The sequence below is a fragment of the Chinchilla lanigera genome, unplaced genomic scaffold, assembly GCF_000276665.1.
Source record: "Chinchilla lanigera isolate Chin_1 unplaced genomic scaffold, ChiLan1.0 scaffold00013, whole genome shotgun sequence".
NCBI classification, from domain to species: Eukaryota; Metazoa; Chordata; class Mammalia; order Rodentia; family Chinchillidae; genus Chinchilla; species Chinchilla lanigera.
Window position 1 is genome coordinate 23,685,071 of NW_004955414.1, and position 6,273 is coordinate 23,691,343.

Consider the following 6,273-nt stretch of genomic DNA (forward strand, 5'->3'; position numbering starts at 1 on the left):
CAAAAAAAAAAAAAAGAAAAGTAGGAAGGGGGAAGAAAGATAAAATAGTGAAATGAAATAAAAAATAAGAAAATCCAGAAGTTGCCAAGGAGACTGACACAGTGGAATTTTCTGGAGATGCCTAGAATAATTGAAAAAGGTGGGAGCTATCTTACCACACAATGCATTTTATCATGGTCCCCAGTGGCCTTCTTGGAGCTGGAATTTGCCAAACTTTGCTACGAGAACCTTTAAGATACCTAGGACAACTGTGAATTCCCCCAAAGCTTTCACGGGAGAGAATTCATACCTTTTTTTTTTTTTTTTAGAAAGAAAAGAAATGGAATCAATACACCTACAGCATATGCATTCTATGTAAATAGCCTTTCCATGCATTCTTATGAGAGCACAGAGCATCTTCTATTTCATGGTATGGAGAAATTAATTGGTGAAAGAGCATAACCATTTTTAAGAAGCATGGAAAGAGATATTATCTGGAGCCCAAAGATGTGTATGAGAAAGAACAAATCTAAGATAAGACATAATTTCAATAATGATATAAAACCTTGAAATAACAGAGATCATATGTGTAGTAAAATCACCACGCCAAGGTTGATGGGGCAACCACAATACAATATTTAAAACTGTCTGACTACAGGAATCTTTAGAGATCCCATCCTTAGAACCATGTATGGAAAATCAGTAAGGCTCTACTCTAAATGCATGAGTCAATATATTCTGTGGTCAGAGAACAGCGGCCTGATTTGAAACACCGCACAAGGTATCGGTATTTCTTCCCACAATTCCCGGGATAGTAATGAATTCTGAGATCCATAGCCTTTTGGATTAAGGAAACCTCAGAAACACTCAGGATTATTTAAAATACTATTTTTAAAACTTATATTTCAATATTGAAGAATCTAGAAGAAACAGATAAATCTATAGACACATACGATTATCAAAATTGAACCAAAAAGATAAAATTTCTGAGCAGAGCAGTAACGGGCAATAAAATTCATGAAGTAATAAGAAGCCTAGCAACTAAGAAATCCCCAGGACCCAATATATTTACCACTGAATTTTCCTGGAATCTCAAAAAAGAAATAAGGCAAATATTCCTTAAACTCTTCCAGGAAGAAAACTACAGACCAAAATCCTTGATTAACATAAATGGAAATTCCTCAATAAGATATTTGGAAGCAGAATTCAACAAATCATTGAAAAGATCACTTATCATATCAAGTTAGCTTTATCCAAGGGACGCAACGATGATACATAAATCAATAAATCAAATTACTACATAAATAGAATCAAGTAAAAGAATCATACAATCATCTCAATAGATGCAGAAAATGCCTTTGGTAAAATTCAACATTACTTCATGAGAAAAGGAAAACCCAGATGAAAATAAGAACAGAAAGACCTTACCACAAACTGACAAAAACCATACATAACAAACCCACAAGCAGTTAACTTAGAAACTTTAACATTTTATTTTTTGCGTGTTTGTTTTAACTGTGCTCACCATGGGATTACCTAAAATGACCAGTCCTGGTGTTGGAACAGAAGCCGCTAGGGTAAATATGAGTGGACTACATTCACACAACTCCACACAGGCAGTACCATATTCAGTATGAGATTGCTTCGCCCTTGAGACCTTCACAGAAGTGTCAGGTTCCCAATGCGTCCTGCATTCACCTTTCCCGGGCCCAGTACATCAACTTCTAGCATTTGGCTCTCCTTTCATTTTGTTTTGTTTTGTTTTGTTTTGTTTTTTCTTTCTCTGCAGCATTTACCCTTTCTCATAGTCTATAAAACTTTCTTTTAAATTTTATTATCTAATTCCTACACTAGAAGATCAATTCTATTTTTACTCTTTACTTTACAGCCTAGAAAAGTGCCTTGAATATAAGAATGACTCTATACTTTCTTAAGGTATGAAAGGGAAAGTAAATAAATGATAAGATTCTTGCACTTGGTTCTTTCAAAGGAAAGTATTTGTTCCAGAAACATGAAGGGAGGAAATGTAAGGGAAATAAATGTGACTCTGTCAGCATGTGAAGTCTGATGATATCTTTCCAGGAAGGAGTCATACTTTCAAAGAAGAGACAAACAGACTTACAGAGCATCCTTGAGCAGCATGTGGGTCTGACCAGAAGTCACTCTAGAAGTTTGCTCTTCACAGCATGACAGTCATGCTACCAGCTGAATTCTCATCTTTGAAATTATTGTTTCTTTTTGCTTAAGTTATTCATTAGGAGCCCAGGAACATTGCTTTGTTCCAGCAAAAGCAATTGCCTATTTTTCACCTGACAGGGAATCGCAGGTTAATCAGAAATGGCTCATCCTCTTCTTCTCTGTAAATACCATAAGTGGTTGGAGCTCCTGGTCAGGAAAATAGACCAGAACTATATATGGTCCTAAAGCTCATCCCTCATAGACAAACCTTCTGGGAGATGCTGACGACCACCAACTTTAGTCTCTGGTTACACTTTGTCACTTCTCTTAGAATGTTCTCAGTCATAACTACTGTAATCTGGATAAGCTGATTTTAAAATAGACACATCCTAAAGGAGGGAAGTTTGTGCTCCTTGGTTTTCTGCATCAAACTATAAAGAGAAAAGGTTTATTTTGGAAGTTTCAGGCCATGGTCAGTTGGCTCCATTACTGTGGTCAGTGAAAGGGCATCAGGCCAGGAACACATTGGAGAGAAAGCCACTTATGGCTGGGAAGCAAAACGGGGGAAAAAGTAGAATCCCATTATTCCCCCTTTGAGGTATATACCCAATTACTAAAATTCTTCCACTAAGCCCCAATTCTTAATAGTTTTCATCACTTCCCAATAGCACTTGTTATGGACCAAATCTTTAATAAATGGACTCTACAGAGACTCTGAATATCTGAACTACTCCATAGATAATAACTCCAATTTATGGCAGAGAAAAACCTCAGAAAAAGTTTAAATATAACTTTAAGAAGACTTTCAGCAAGTTTTGTTTCACTCAGTTTGTGCTCTTTATCCCAAGTTTAACTTAGTTTTATCAGAGATAACTCACTATAAGTTTCTGGTTAGCTATATTATCTGAAAATAGAACCCTCATATTTATCAAAAAGTTCCATGTCATTAATGATGCTTACACAGATATAATTCAATTACACATACTGTTTCCTCTTATCATTATATCTAAGGGCTCTTATCATTTTGTAAAGTTTTATAAAATAACAGATGACACTAAGAAAATATTTTCCTATTAAGCTTTTTCTTCAGGGCCCCCTTCATCTCTTTGTTCCTGAGGCTGTAGATGAGGGGGCTCAACATGGGGATCACCTCCGTGTAGAACACAGACACCACCTTGTTCTGGTCAGTGGAGTAGCTGGACTTGGGCATCACATAAATGAAGAAAACGGTCCCATAGAACAGGGTGACTGCAGTGAGGTGCGAGGTGCAGGTGGAGAAGGCTTTGTGGCGCCCCTCAGTGGAGCACATCTTCAGGATGGTGATGAGGATGTAGATGTAGGAAACAGCTATGACAAACACTGTGACCACAATGATGGACCCAGAAGAAAATGAGGGAACAACTGCAGGGACACTGACATCAGAACAGGAGAGCTCAACTAGAGGAGCAAAATCACAGAAAAAATGATTGACCTGACTTGGTCCACAAAAGAGTAAAGAAAAGAAGGAAAGGATAAAGGAGGAAGCATTAATAAAGCCACCTATAAGTCACTACAAGTAACTGGACACAGACTCGTGTGGACATTTTGGTTGAATAAAGCAGTGGGTTGCAGATTACCACAAAGCGATCATATGCCATGGCAGCCAGAAGGAAGCACTCAGCTGTCCCAAAGAAAACAGCTGAACCAAGCTGGATGCCACATCCAAGATAGGATATTGTATTTACTTCCACCAGGAAGTTTACAAGCATATTGGGTGTGACAGAAGAAGACAAGCCTACATCAGCAAAAGCCAGGTTGCTCAGAAAAAGGTACATAGGATTGTGAAATTGAGAAGATAATCTGATCAGAACGATTGTGCTGAGATTACCAGATATGGTCACCAGATAGATGCTCAGTATGAAGGTGAATAGGATGCCTCGCATGATTGGATCGTCTGTTAAACCCAATAAAATGAACCTTGTTACTGCAGTATGGTTCCCAGGTACTAGAGAATTCATGAGACAGTGTAGCTTCTGCCAAAAGAAATCTTTGATAAAAACGTTACAAGCAGTCTATAAATATGATAGTAACATTTTCATTAATATATATGAAATTTCATTATAAATGAAGATATTCAATTACTGGTACTTATTTACATGCAAATATAAGTCTATCTGTAGTGCTAAAATTTATTTTTTCATAAAAATAAGAGTCCTGCACATAATGTCCATTTTCTTTATCAATGATATTGTTTCTAAAAATGCAGCTAAATTGGCTTTGTAGCCAAAGTTTTAAAATAGAAGACCAATGATTGCAAATACATACATATATATATAAAGTAAAGATTTCAGTAATAGCTAACATTCATTACATTCTTCCTCAATGATAACCACACAGATGAAGGACGTAGTCACATAGTTTTTTATATTTTTCATAAAGTAGTATTTCATCAGTTATTATTTTGTAAATGAGTTATAAAGCCTGAAAAAGACTAGGTAACCTGCACATACAGTTACCCAGCCAATGTTAAAGGTAGAATACAAATCTCAGGAAATCTGACTGCCCAGTCCTCTAGTAATTGTAAAATGAAGTTATTTAACAATTACTGTGATGTCTAATATATCTGGCAATGAGTGGATTGTAGGTTTATGTCAGCTTTCTGATAGATATATTGTGTAGAAATGTTTTATCATTTTCATGTACTTCATAATTATCTGTTGAACATGTTTATTTTTAAGAAGAAGTAAAATTATTTTGATAGTATAACCGGATAGGAATTTTAAATTAAGGTTGTGAATTAAGTAATCTACTCTATGTTTATAGAATTTTTTTATATATTTGAAAATGAAAATATTCTTTTACTAAGAAGTTTTAAAAATCAATCATCGTTATACAATCATTAAAATAGATTCATCTACATAATTCAAATCACTTCCTACTATAGCAATGATTTCCAATTGGAATTTGCAACATGAAATACTATTATTCTTAACAAAATATATTGCTAAACAAAATACAGGCTAGCGACTAAGAAAGATCAATGAGCTATGGAGCAGTGCAAACTCTATCTCCAAATAATCTGAAGAAATAAAGCAAGCATGTTCTAAACCTTACCTTGAAAGCACCCAAATGTATGAACCACGTAATATGTTCTGCAAATATTTTTCTTCTTTACCATGTTAAATCTTTAATTTGAATCTTTAAATATCAACAAATACCTCAAACAGCCCATAGCTGACATTTTGGCAGATTGCCAAGTTTGGATAGCACCAAAAGACCATGTGAGTTTCTTTCTCATGGGTAAATAAGTGAAGAATCCTGGTAACTTAGATTGTGATTGTTTATTCAACTGAAAATGATGGTGGAAACAGAGCAACTCAGCCAAGATTCTTTGCTGGCTGATTCCTTAACTGTACCTGCTCTATTTCCATTACAAAGTAGGGGCTAAGGTTTTCTCAAATGGTAAATTAAAATCAATACATCAGATTCATTCACAAAAGCCAGTCTTACCTCCTGAAATAAATCATTCATTCATCTTTTTGTAACAAGTCATAGTGGCTCTATAACTACCCTTTTCAAATTCCTCTTGGGGGATGAATCTCTGAAGATACTAGAGATGTAAATGTGAATTCAGAAGTGTCATAGGGCATCATTATTTTCTGTAGTGAATATGGAGCAGTTCAGTTCACATAAAAAGCAATCTTTCAGGATTCTGTCCATCACCAGCAGTGAATTTATTCTTTTGTTTCTATCTCAATGTTTAGGCATAGCTCTATAACCTCATAATAATCACTGGACAGAACAAATGTCTTGTAAACAAATATTAGTTCACAGTTTACTTTGATCTTTCTGATTAAGAAATTACACTTCAAGTATAAAATGCAATTCTTAGCTTTAATCATTCAATATGTATTTCTCTAAAAATATTTTTGTATTGTCTTTTGTAAAAGACTTTAATTATCAAAAGAATCGGAGGCAAAAATCTATGTGACAGTAACAAAAAAACTTAAGGACATGCACATTACTTACCAAAGCAGTAAAAAAAAAGTGTCCTGAACACTGTGATAAAGACATACAATAAAAAGAGGCTTGGATGATTTCCATATAAGAAATAATATCATCACAGTGATATATGTG

The 6,273-nt window shown here is 35.0% G+C and overlaps 1 pseudogene; it reads right to left on the bottom strand.

The window, feature by feature from the left end:
• Window positions 1–3,211: 3,211 nt before the first annotated feature.
• Window positions 3,212–4,154, bottom strand: LOC102013280 (annotated as a pseudogene).
• Between the last annotated feature and the right edge of the window lie 2,119 nt (window positions 4,155–6,273).